Here is a 14,189-nt window from a genome sequence, read left to right on the forward strand (position 1 = left end):
ACGGCCCATGAAAGAAAAGAAAAGAAAAGAAAAGAAAAGAAAAGAAAAGAAAAGAAAAGGAAAGAAAAGAAAAGAAAAGAAAAGAAAACGGTATGTTGGAGTATACTAAAATAATAACTTATCCACAAAATTCATTATGAAGAAGATGAATAGACAAGTCATATGCTGGAAGGAAATGTTTGCAAACATATATCTAATAAAGAATTAATATCCAACATAAGCAAAGAACTCATAAAACTCAATGATTACCATATTTAACCCAATAATTAATGGACAAAAGATCTAAACAGACATTTCATCAAATGATATCTGATGTACAAATATGTGAAACAGGTTCAACATATTTGTCATTTAGAAATTGCAAACTAAAATGATATACACTTACACACTGGTTAAATTGGTTAAAATCTAAAACCTGATGGTAGCCTTTGGTGACAGGAACGTAATACAACAGAAGCTCTCATTAATTGCTGGTGGAAGTACAAATTGATAGACATTGGACAACAGTACCTTACAAAGGTGAACAAAATCTTGTATGTAATTCAGCAATTGTATGATTAGATATCTACCCAACTAAAGTGAAAACTTAATACAAAACCATTAGGAAAATATTTATACTGGTAGTTTTTGTTTTTGTTTTTTATTTCTTTTTAATTTGAGAGAGAGAGAGAGAGAGAGAGAGAGGGAGAGAGAGAATCCCAAGCAGGCTCCATTCTCAGTGCGGAGCCCAGCGTGAGGTTTGATTCCATGAACTGGAAGCAAATAAGATGTTTTTTGGCAGGCGAGTGGCTAAACAAACTGTGGTATGTCCATTTAATGAAATTATCCTTTTGCATAAAAGGAAATTGGCTCAAAGACATGAAAAGACATAGACATATCTTAAGTACATATTGATAAATAAAAGAAACCAGTGTGAAAGGCTATGTACCATATGATTCAATTTAGATTACCTCTGGAAAAGGAAAAACTATAGAGATGGTAAACAGATAAGTGGTTGCCAGAGGTCTGTGGGGAAGTTGTTATGCAGGGAAATTTTAAAAGTGAAGAAAATATTTTGTGTGACACTTCACTGCCATACATCTGACACTATGCATTTGTTAAAAACCCAGAGAATTTGACTGCACAGAGTGGACTTTGACATTCACCAATTTTTAGTGGAGTCTGTAAGACTAAAGGTAAACATAACTGTTCACAGAATACTCTCATTGATGTAGTTGTTTCCCAAGGGGGTGTAAGTTAGCAATTCTGAAACCACTATATATGTATACTGAAACTGAACAATTAAATAAATGATAGGTTAAGTGGGAACTAGATTTCTCACTGTTGGATTGGAGTTATACGTAAGCATGGGGAGGAGGCCAGGATGACCCATATGATAATGAATCTAACCTGGAGGTATCAGTATGAACAAATTTAGCATTAATAATATAGATATATGTGGATAGATAGATCAATGTAATGCACATTTTAGCATACATACAAGTATGCATATATTTCCTTGCTATAGCAATTCACAGTACCTAGAAGCAAACACCCCAGTAGCAATGAGTTTACCTAATGCTGAGATATGTGTTTCCAATACCATTTACCAATAAAGGGAACTAGGTTTCCCTTGCGAATTTTAGGACTGAGCAGCGAATATACATATTATAAGGATATGGAAGGAGAGCTTTTTTATAAAAAAAGCAAAAAGACACACAAACATATATACACACATACACACACATACAATGATGCATTATGGGCACAGGAGTGAATAAAAAAGATACCAATGGCTAAGGCTGGAACAATATGAGCAACACAATAAGAATATTGGATTATAGCCCAAAGTATCAAAAAATATCTGTGAGTCAGTACTGATAAAGTGAGAGAATTACATACATAAATACATACATATATAGATACATAAGTAAATGAGTAAATGAATACATAAAAGAATAAATAAGAATAGAAGTGTCTCATGCAGAAAGTTTCAAAATAATTTATGTGTACATAGTCAGTCCACAAGGAGGTGGAACTTAATTTCCCCTCCCTACGTGTGGGCTACCCCACTCATAACTTTATGTGGAGACACATGACAAAAACTACTTCAGCCAGGTGATCAAGGTTAAAATCAACAAAGCATAAGAGACTGTTAAAAACTGAGAACAAACTGAGGGTTGATGGGGGGTGGGAGGGAGGGGAGGGTGGGTGATGGGTATTGAGGAGGGCACCTTTTGGGATGAGCACTGGGTGTTGTATGGAAACCAATTTGACAATAAACTTCATATACTGAAAAAATAAATAAAAGATAGTATTCCAAAAAAAAAAAAAAATCAACAGGTCATGTTGATAGTATTTGCACTTGGTACTATGTGATGAGAATGGCAGCTTACTTTTGTGATGATCTTCCTCCAAAAATCTCATAACCCCAATTCTAATCATGAGAAAACATTAGCCAAGTCCCAATTGAGGGACATTCAACAAAGTATTTGATCAATACTCCACAAAAATGTCAAGGTGGTCAAAAACAAGAGTAATTATCTGTATGTATATATATACATACAGATATATGTATGATATATGATGGATATATGTATGTATGCATACATATATGTATGATATATGATAGATATATATGATATATTTATGTATATATGTATGTATATATGATATATTTATGTATTATGTATGTATATATGATATATGTATGTATGTCATTTAATTTTATAGAAAACCTATAAGTACACGTATATAACATATATACAAATATATAATTATATAAACATATATACACCTTTATATTTTATACCTACAAAAAGAAATATATATTTCCATATTGAAATGTATATGTATGTATGGTCATATCTCAAACATAATCATAAATCATGAGATTTTAATTTTTCTAAAAAATAGGTTACTTGAATAAATTTAAATAAGACTAAAAAAGAAGATGAACAAATTTCAAAGGCAGGATGATTTTCTCTTAAAGAATAATTGGTAAGTGGGGCACATGGGTGGCTCAGTCGGTTAAGCATCTGACTTCGGCTCAGGTCATGATTTCATGGTTCATGTGTTCAAGTCCCACATTGGGTTCTGTGCTGACAGCTCAGAGCTTAGAGCCTACTTCAGATTCTGTGTCTCCTTGTCTTTCTGCCCCTCTCCCGCTCATGCTCTGTCTCTCTCTCTCTCTCTCTCTCAAAAATAAACATTAAAAAAATAAAAAAAGGATAATTGGTAAGTAAGTAATGTTAAAAAAAATTGGAAATTCTGAAATTTTGTTACCTCCTATGACAAAGTAGTTATAATCACCTTTATTCTTTTTTTTTTTTTTTAATTTATTTATTTTGAGAGAGAGACAGAAAAGCAGAGAGGGAGAGACAGAATCCCAAGCAGGCTCCACACTGTCAGTGCAGAACCCAATGTGGGATTCTAATTCACAAACCGTGAGATCATGACCTGAGCTGAAACCAAGAGACAGCTGCTTAACCGACTGAGCCACCCAAGCACCCCAATAGTTATAATCATTTTAATGATAACTTTCTAATGCACCTATAATTTCTTCTCTACTAGAGTACATTTTTACATTAACAATTTTTCATAATTAAAGATTGGGGCTGATTTTCACATTCATTTAATACTTATTTTGCAAATAATTATAAGCATTCTCCTGTTCTATGACATTTATATTGGAAAATCTTATGGAATAAAATTTATTTCCCTCAATAAAATAATGAATACCCTAGTCAAACTACTTTTGGTCAGTCATTTTCTTGCTCAAACCTGAAAACTGTATTGTGAATGTATAGCCAACCTAATATTTTAAAAGCAAACAAACAAACATTTACACACTAAAAAAAAAAAAAAAAAAAATATTGGCTTAATTGTCTCTCCATGTTTTGTAGAACCATATAGATATAAAAAAAAATGGCACTATTTGTATTTTTAACTTGACTTTCCTATTTGGAAACTGGTTACATAGGCAAGTGATTTTCTATGTGTCATATAGTAAAGATATTAAATATAATTTCCACATTTTGTACCATTACATGATATACTATAAATGTTGCTGATGTCATTGCATCACACAATTAGCCCTAAAGAATCATTCCATCTTATAGTAAATTTCACTTCAGTAAATATGAATATAATGTACATTCTTTTGGAACAATTATTTTGTTTGAGGAAGCAAATGTACTTGAAAAACAAATAGTTTTAAGAACTCTATATGTTGTAGTATGTGTCTGCAGAAATATATTGAAGAAACAAAATGAATTTTTTCAAAATAGCTAAAATAACTGTTAATAGAGTCAGATTATTTTTTACTTAAAATTTAAATATCAGTTTGAGTCAACTCTAACTACAAAATTTTGCAAAGGGTTTTTTATCATGAGAAATCTGTATAATGAAAAATGAGTCAGAATGGACTACATACACTGTTGTAACAATCATTAAATGACTACGTGGAAAAGTAAACGTTGTTTTATTCCTCCTAAATATTGTACTAACTTGTCAAGAACTAAAATGTGAGAGATATAGAATGTTAAATTATTTGTGCAATGAAGGGCTATAAATGTCAAATCAGTTAATGTTTATTGAATGCTTAAAAGTATGTTTTTAAGTAAAGTACTATGCCTTTGGACTAGAATGATAATGTGATATTTAACTTTATTTAACTTGAAATAAAAGTAACACACAAACTTAGAGGTGTGTTTCTGGAGATATCAGCACAAAATATGTTGAAAATTATTATTTTTCAAAATACATTAAAGATTCTCTCTGCTTCAAAAACTATTTTTATGCCATGAGTTATATTACAAAATGTTTTGTGTTTTAGTTTAAAAAAAACTCATAAAAAAAGAAAACTCATAATTTGTTTATTATGTAAAGAAAATGGCAATAAGTATAAGATGTTTGGGGAACCCAGAAAATAAATATTAATGTTAATAAATGGATTAAAATAAATATAAAAATATATAAATAGAAATACGTACATGGCTATTGTTTATATATAAAACATATAAATACACATACTATAAATTCTATGAAGCTATACATAACTGTATTATATATGTAAATGTTACTTTGCAGAAACAAACATAAAATATAAAATTTGGGAATATTTCTTGTTTGGTTCCAACATTGTAAGTTAGATAACACCACATTTACAAATGAGGAAACCACAAATACTATTCACATTTACCAAATGAGGAACCAACAGATGCTGATCACTAACCTGAAAATCAAATACTTGTTTACCTTATTAGAGTTTTGGCAAGGAGGGTAACTATCTTAGCTATAACTTAAATTACTTCTCTGTAATTAAAAACTGAATCATTGTTTCAGCTTATGTCCTTCAGAGACTTATTTTCTTAATTTGCATTTTCAATGGTCATTCTTACCTTCTTGTGCAGAGATTCAGAGAAACAAATAATCCTGTGTATTTAAAATAGAATCTGGAAAAAATAAGAGTGTCTTATTTATCTCTTTAGAGTTAACACAAAAGAAAAAGGTTTTGTAGTACTTGTGGAAAAAGGCATTTCTCTTACCTCCACCTGGATAAGAAAGTGAATTCTTGATTTCATGTAAACATCAGAGCACATTCAGGCATTGTGTATTCACCCTTTGCCTATATCCCCAGTCCTTTCCTCATAAATGCTTTTACTTTATCTATGTCACGTTTCCACCAAGAAAAACAAATAAACCAAATAAGCCCATAGCCTACTCTGGAATATAGCGATTATAAAATTGGATCCCTATCCCAATTTCTAATGGTTCAGAGTACTAAACAATAGTAATGTTTAACATGAGCACCACATTTAAGCTTTTAAAATTAGCCTCTTGTTAAATGCTCCATGAGCTTTTCAATTATGGCAGCTGTCAAAACACAAACATAAAAAATCTACTAGTAGGCAATATGATCTTTAAAAAAGCATGTCTTGGGGCGCCTGGGTGGCTCAGTCGGTTAAGCGTCCGACTTCAGCTCAGGTCACGATCTCATGGTCTGTGAGTCCGTGAGTTCGAGCCCCGCATGGGGCTCTGGGCTGATGGCTCGGAGCCTGGAGCCTGCTTCCGGTTCTGTGCCTCCCTCTCTCTCTGCCCCTCCCCCGATCATGCTCTGTCTCTCTCTGTCTCAAAAATAAATAAATGTTTAAAAAAAAAAAAAGCATGTCTTAGTTGAATAGCAGAGAGAGCAGCAGGTTGGATGATTGTGGCAGAAGTAGGGAGATTTTATTTTTAGGAAAAGAAACCTGGGTTCAGTAAATATTTTCACTTAAGAAGAAATGAAATACAGGGACACCTGAGTGGCTCAGTTGGTTATGATTCTGATTTTGGTTCAGGTCATGATCTCCCGGTTTGTGGGTTTGAGCCCCATGTCAGGCTATGTGCTTACAGCTCAGAGCCTGAAGCTTGCTTCAGATTCTGGGTCTCCCTCTCTCTCTCTCTCTCTCTGCTCCTCTGGCACTCGTGCTCTGTCTCTCAAAGAAATGAATAAACGTTAAAAAAAAAAAGAAATATGTAAACAATCCAAATGTCCATTTGATAAATGAATGGATAAAGATGTGATATATGTAATGGAATAGTACTCAGTCATAATAAAGAATGAGATCTTACCATTTGCAACAACATGTATGGATCTAGAGGGCATAATGCTAAGTGAAATAAGTCAGAGAAAGACAAATACCATATGATTGCACTCATAGGTGGAATTTAAGAAAAAAACAAACAAAGGAAAAAAGAGACAAGCCAAAAAATTGACAATTAAATATAGAGAACTGGTGGTTATCAGAGGGGAGGTGGGTAGAGGATGGTGAAGGTGAAGGGGGTTAAAAGCACTGAATAATGTATAGAATTGCTGAATCACTATACTGCACACCTGAAACTAATATGATACCCTACATTAATTACACTGGAGTTAAAAAATAAATTAACTAACTTAAAAAATGGTGTGTACTATGGAAAATTTTAATATAGAGAAGCAATTTGCTTAATATAACATCATGACATATTTTATCATCATAAAAGTTACTCAAAGTTGTTTACTCTTTGTTTTATCCTGGTAAAGACAATGAATTTAAGTTCTACCATCTATATTCATATGTCCCAGGCATCTCAGAACATGTGCTCACGTGACCTTTGGACAATAGTCTCTACTACATATGAAGAACAAACTAACTTTAAATGTTCTATTTTCAAATTGCCTGTTGTCTTAGCTTCAATGTCATCATTTAAACTTATTAGTGAAAATTTTAAAAGAAAAATACTAAGAACAAAAACAAAAACAGAACATGTGACAGGTAACAAATTTTGTAATTGCCTTAAAATTTTCTCTTAACCCTCCATTTCACCCAATAAATTCAATGCCTGTGTTTGTACCACAATTTTCCATAGAGTTCTCTTACACTAACATGTCAAATGTACTGTGGTTCTGAAGAAACTTCCAGATTTACAAATGTGACCCAAAATACCTGACCATAAGATTTTTATTTAGCAGAGGTCTCCTACCTTGAGAAAGGCCATTCAGAGCTAATCCACCAGAAATGTGAAATTGATCATCTCTCTACTCAGTATGCTACATGAACTTGAAATACATAGAAAGCCAATATGAAAGAAAAGTAATAAAATCAAGGTGAAAATGAGACAGGAAACATCTGGGACTATATTCAGCTCATACCTGAGATTTCACAATAATTTCTGTGCAGGTCTCTAAGATATATTTTTCTTTATAATAAAGTTTCTCTTTAGTTTTAAGTTGGAAAATTTGGTGTCTATTACTTGTAAAAAAAGTATTTTAACTAACGGTATCAGTTCACATACTAAATAAATGAACCATTACAAAGTTTTGTCATCGAAATTACAATTGGAGTAAAAGGGACAAATGAAGTCCAACAGTGATATAAACACTGAGAAAAAGTTGTATTATGCAAATAAAGAGCTGAATCACATCAAGTGTGATTCACTTACACACATCACATGTGTAAATCACAACTTATCATTTACACATAACTATTTAAATAAAATGAATTATTTAGAACTTCCTTATATATGGCTCTATTTTCATGTATAGCCATGACAGAGTCTTGATATTTAACTTGTCCCCCTGCTGTCAAAAACTAGAAAACTGGTGAAAATATATGAAGCAGCTAGTTTCAGACAATGAACAACAGACAGCAAAGAACTTTGATCACTGAGCAAACAAGGCGAGTTCTATCATTGCTTGGATTTCTCTCTAGAGACACTTTTTAGATGTGGTGCTAAGAGGTGAATCCAAGCTGAAAAGATGGGTCTTGCTGAGTTTGAGAAACACAAACAGAAACTAAAGGAAGTCAAGGCATTTGGAATTCTCAGGGCAGAGTGATGGAACAGAGGGAACAGAAGGAACACAGGACAATACTCTCAGAAATCTCCATGTCATTTTAAGTCTTTTGCTCAGTATCTATCTGCACATATATAGGGCAAATTTCATGAAGCTGGCAAGGAACAATGACTCCAGAATAAGCTAAATTATTTTCAGTGCTTACACAGGACTGGAAGAGTTCAAGTTTCAACCAGCCAAATTTGAGAGACTTTATTGAACACCTCTGACATTCAATGGGATTCCAGAAAGCCCTATATTAATATTAATGCTAGGGTAAAAGTTATTCCAGCCCTACCTTAATAAGCTTAAAAAAAATGTTAAAAGGAATGGAATTACCTGCAAAGAATTTAACTACCTTCTGAGGAAAATTCCATAACTCTTTATAGGAAGTTTACAAAATCCAGAAATTAAGAAATACACAATTTCAATGCCCATCATCCAATCACATACACTAGATATGCAAATACTACTATAACCAGGAGGAATATCAGTCAACAGACAGAGGCAGAGATGGAAGAAATAATAGCTTTGCACATAATAATTCACAACACCTATTAAAAACATGATCGAGGATTTACAACACTGATATAATAAAAAGAGAAATAACAACTATAAAATAATATTAAAAGCAACAACAACATCAACAACAACCCTGTGAAGAAGAACCAAACAGAACTTTCCAGGAAGTCTTAGGGTAGTTAAAATTTAAAATCCAAAAGGAAAGACATCCCTAAATACTGGTGAGCATGTAGAGCAACTAAAATTCTTACACACTTGCTGAGACTATAAACTGGTTCAAGAAATTAGGAGATACTCTTAGGTAGTTTGGGAAGGTGGCAGAATAGGAGGACTCTAAACTCACCCCATCCCTTGTTTATCAACAGATATCACTTGCATCCATGCAAATAAAATGGGAAGCAATCTGAAGGCTGGCAGAACAAACCCTGCAACTAAATGCAGAGAAGAAGCTACATCTGAGAGGTTAGGAAGAATAGAAACAGTGACCTAGAGATGCCTGCAGGACAGAGAGAACTGTGGGGAAAGCACCAGGGAGCCCACATAGGGAAGACAAATCTTCAAAGTGCTTTGAAGACCAGAGGAACTGAATCCCATGACTTTATGTAACCCATGGGGCTTGGGGTCTGAAGCTTTAAAAATCAGCTGACTCAGTCCTGGGCAAGCCGGAAGGCAAGAAAAGGCTGGGTCCCCACCATTAAAGAGATAACAGTCCACGGAGAGGGAACATGGAAGGGCAGTTTATACAATGCTTGGGACAAACAGGAGGAAGATTTATGTATTCTGATTTCTGAGCATGTTGGTGTTCTTCAGGACCAAGGGAACTGGCAGTTGCCATTTCCTCCTCTGCCCCCTGACATAAACACAGGGTCATCTACAGAAGGAAATCATGACCTTCAGCAGACACTTCCTACGTAACCTGCTAACAGTGCAACCTATCCATGCATTTATGAGGACTTTCCCATTCCAAATCTGATGGATTCAGTGTACATTTCGTTAATGCTGCATGCATGCCCTAATCAACCACTCTGCAGAGAGGAGACATGTCCCTGGGCACCACAGCACACCACACCCTCAGAGGCCACCGTACTTCAGTGATCTGGCTTTGGCCCAGGGGCCCAGTACAAACTTCGCTAACACCACTGCCACACTCCTCAGTCCTTCTGTGGTTATGTGCCCTCAGTGTCAGTCTACCTAGGTCTCGCTAACAGCACAGAAAGGAAGCAGAGCCCACAACTGGCAGAGGGTCAGAGAAGACATCTGTACTGAAAGAAAAATGGATTCAGACAAAAGAGCAGGGCATAAGAAAGACACATAGGAGATTCCCCTGAAGTGCCATGTTGTAGTGAACAGGGGACACTGCACTGCAGGGCACTACAGAATCTCTTCTTCATAAACCCACTACTTTCAAGAGTAGAAGACATAGCTGACTTTCCTAATACAGAGAAACAGACACAGAGAGGCAGACATGAGGAAACAGAGAAATATGCCCCAAATGAAAGAATGGGACAAAATCATAGTAGAAGATCTAGGCGAAACAGAAATAAGTAATATGTCTGATAGAGAATTTAAATGGTCATAAAGATTGGACTTCAGAAAGGGTGGAAGACATCGGTAAGACCCTTGACAAAGAGATTAAAAATAACATATAAGAGATGAAGAACTCAATAAAGGAAATTAAAAATACAATAGATGGAACAAATAGTAGACTATGGGAAACAGAGGAACATATCAGTGACCTAGAGCATGGAGTTATGGAAAGCAATCATGCTGAACAGATGAGATAAAAACAAAGACTGCATAATGAGAATAATATAGAGAACTCAGTGACACCTTAAAGTGGAATAAAATTCACATGATAGGGATCCCAGGAGAAGAGAGAGAAGGGGGGACAAGAAATGTATTTGAAGAAATAATAGCTGGAAACTTCCCTAATCGAGGGAGGAAAACAGAGATCCAGATTCAGAAGACACAGAAATCCCCCAAAAAATTCAACCCAAGAAGGTCCACACCAAGACACATAGTAATTAAAATGGCAAAAGTAGTGATAAGAATTTTATAGTTGCAAGAGAAAAGAAGATAGTTACATATGAAGGAAACCTCATAAGGCTATCACCTGATTTTTCAGCAGAAACTTCATAGGCCAGAAGACAGTGGCATGATCTATTCAAAGTGCTGAATGGAGCACTCCATTAAGTAGGGTTATTATTCAGAATAGAAGGAGAGATAAGTAGGTAAACAGAGTTAAAGAATTCATGACCACTAAATCAGCCCTACAAGAAATTTAAGGGGGACTCTATGAGTGAAAAAGAGAACCATAAGTAAGAAAGAAAAAAAAAAGCAGAAAACCCAAAAGTAAAAAAAGTATACCTGTAAAAATCAGTTAAGAGAAACATAAAATAAAAAAATGTAAAATATGATATCAAATATCTGAAATGTGGAAGGGAAATGAGTAAAAAATGAGTTTAAAATTAAGTGACAATAAGCTTAATATAGTGTGCTATTTGCAGAAGTTGATATACATAAACTGAATGGTAATAACAAATCAAAAACAATAATTGATATACAAAAAAATTAAAAGTAAAGGATCCAAGTATATCACTAAAGTAAACCAGAAAACGATGAAAGAGAGAAAGAGAAGAAAAGATCAAGTAAAACTACAAAAATAACCACAAAACAAGTAACAAAAAGGAAATAAATGCATAACTGTCAATAATTACTTTGAATGTAAATGTACTAAATGTGCCAATCAAATAACATAGGATGATAGAGTGGATTAAAAAAGCAAGATTGATCTATATGCTGCCTACAAAAGATTTATTTCAGACCCCAAATCACTGGAAGATTGAAAGTAAGGGGGCAGAGAAACATTTATCATACAAATGGATGTCAAAAAAAAAAGCTGGAGTTGCAAAACTTCTATCAGACAAAATAGACTTTGAAACAAAGACTGTGAATAGATATAAAGAAGGATACTATATAAAAAAGGCGACAATCCAACAAGATATAACAATTATAAACATTTATGAATCCAACATGGGAATACCCAAATACATAAAATAGCTAATAACAATCATAAAGAAATTAATTGATAGTATGCAATAGTAGTAAATAATTAATCAATGGACAAATCATTCAACCAGAAAATTGACAAGGAAACAGTGGCTTTGAATGATACACTGGACCAGATGGATTAACAGATGTACTCAGAACATTTCACCGTAGAATAGCAGAATACACATTCTTTCGAAGTACACATGGAGAATTCTCCAGAATAGATCACATATTAGACCAGCAAACAAGTCTCAAAAAATTCAAGAAGATTGAAATCATAGCATGTATTTTTTCTGACTGTAACACTATGAAACCAAGAAATCAACCACAAGAAAAAATCTGGAAAGAGCAAAAATACACGGAAATTAAATAACATGCTGGTAAACAATGAATAGGTGAACCAAGAAATCAAAGAAGAAATCAAAAAGTACATGAAAATGAAAACACAATGGTCAAAAACCTTTGGGGTGCAACAAAAAGTAGTTCAAAGAGGGAAGTTTATAGTAATACAGGCTTGCCTCAAGAAGGAGGAAAATTCTCAAATAAACAATCTAATTTTACACCTAAAGGACCTAGAAAAAGATCAACAAACAAAACTCAAAAGCAGCAGAAGGAAGGATTTAGTAAATATTAGAGTAGAAATAAGTGATATAGAAATGAAAAAAAAAAACAAAAACAGATCAATGAAACCAGTAGCTGATTCTTTGAAAAGATCAACAAAACTGATTAACCTCTAGTGAGACTCATAAAATGAGAGAGAGAGAGAGAGAGAGAGAGAGAGAGAGAGAGAGAAAGAGGGAGAGAAAGGACTCAAATAAACAAACCAATACCACAGAAATACAAATAGTAACATAATATTATGAGAAACTATATGCCAGCAAATAGACAAACCAGGAGCAATACATAAAATCCTAGAAACATATAAACTACAAAACTGAGGCAGGAATAAATAGAAAATTTGACCAGACCAGTTATCAGCAAGGAGATCGAATCAGTAATCATAAAACTCACAACAAACAAAAGTCCACAAGCAAACAACTTCACAGTGAATTTCACCAAACGCTTAGAGTTAAAACCCATTCTTCTCAAACCATTCCAAAAAAAAAAAAAAAAAAAATGAAACTTCTAAATTTACTCCATCAGGTATCACCCTGATACCAAAATAAAGACAACAACACACACACACACACACACACACACACACACACACACACACAATAGAATCACAGGTCATCATCTCTGAGGGACATAGATGTAAAAGTCCTCAGCAAAATACCCATAAACAGAAGCCAATGACACATTTAAAAAATCAGGCGCCTGGGTGATTCAGTAAGTTGAGCGCCTGACTCTTGGTTTATGACTCAGGTCATAATCTCACAGTTTGTGGGTTCCAGCCCAGTGACGGGCTCTTCGCTACGAGTGCAGAGCCTGCCTGACATTCTCTCTTTCCTTCTCTCTGCCCTCCCTGAATAGTGTTCTCTCTCTGTCTCTCACAATAAATAAGTAAACTTCAAAAAAATTTTTAAAAAAATTTTGTAGAGAGTTTATGCCATTTATTTTCAAACCAAATATATACTAGCCTATTGCTGAGAAATTCCTCTCCTTAGCATTTACTCAAGAGAAATGAAAACATAATTTTATAAAACAGAAAGTGTACAAGAATGCTGATAGTAGCTTTATTTACAATTTCAAGAAAGTAAAAATATCCCAGATGCCCACTAAACGAAGAATGTTTTTAAAATGTGATATATTCATATATTCATACATGCAGCAACTTGGAAAAATCTCTAAAATATTTTGCTGCATGTAATAAGACCTATAAAAAGTGTAGATACCATATGATTCGGTTTATATTAAGAACAAATAAAAAAAGTCATGAAAAAGTATCAGAACAACAACTGCTTCTCTAAGATAACATAGGGAATCACTGTGAAGCTCTAAAAGGAAATTTCTTAGGGATAATAATGTTTCATATTTTTATAGTGATCTGGGTTCCTAGTCCACCCTTACATTGGGCAAGCAGGGCCCTGCCTCAGACGCCATACCTCATTCGACTCACACTTTGGAATCCCTTTGTAAAAATCTCTGGATATGATGGGTCCAGTAGTACGATGTGAGTAAGGTGACCCAGACCCTATACTTCATCCAGGTTGATCCTGGTCCCTATTTTTGGGGCGTGTTTTACCCTCTACCTTCATGAGAGACTGAATTGCTAGCGCCACAATCTCCAAGACTCGTGTGGCATAGTTGTCTTGAGGCCCCGTGTACCGGTAACAAAGTG

This window comes from Panthera onca, chromosome D4 (genome assembly GCF_046562875.1).
Source record: "Panthera onca isolate mPanOnc1 chromosome D4, mPanOnc1 haplotype 2, whole genome shotgun sequence".
Classification (NCBI taxonomy): Eukaryota; Metazoa; Chordata; class Mammalia; order Carnivora; family Felidae; genus Panthera; species Panthera onca.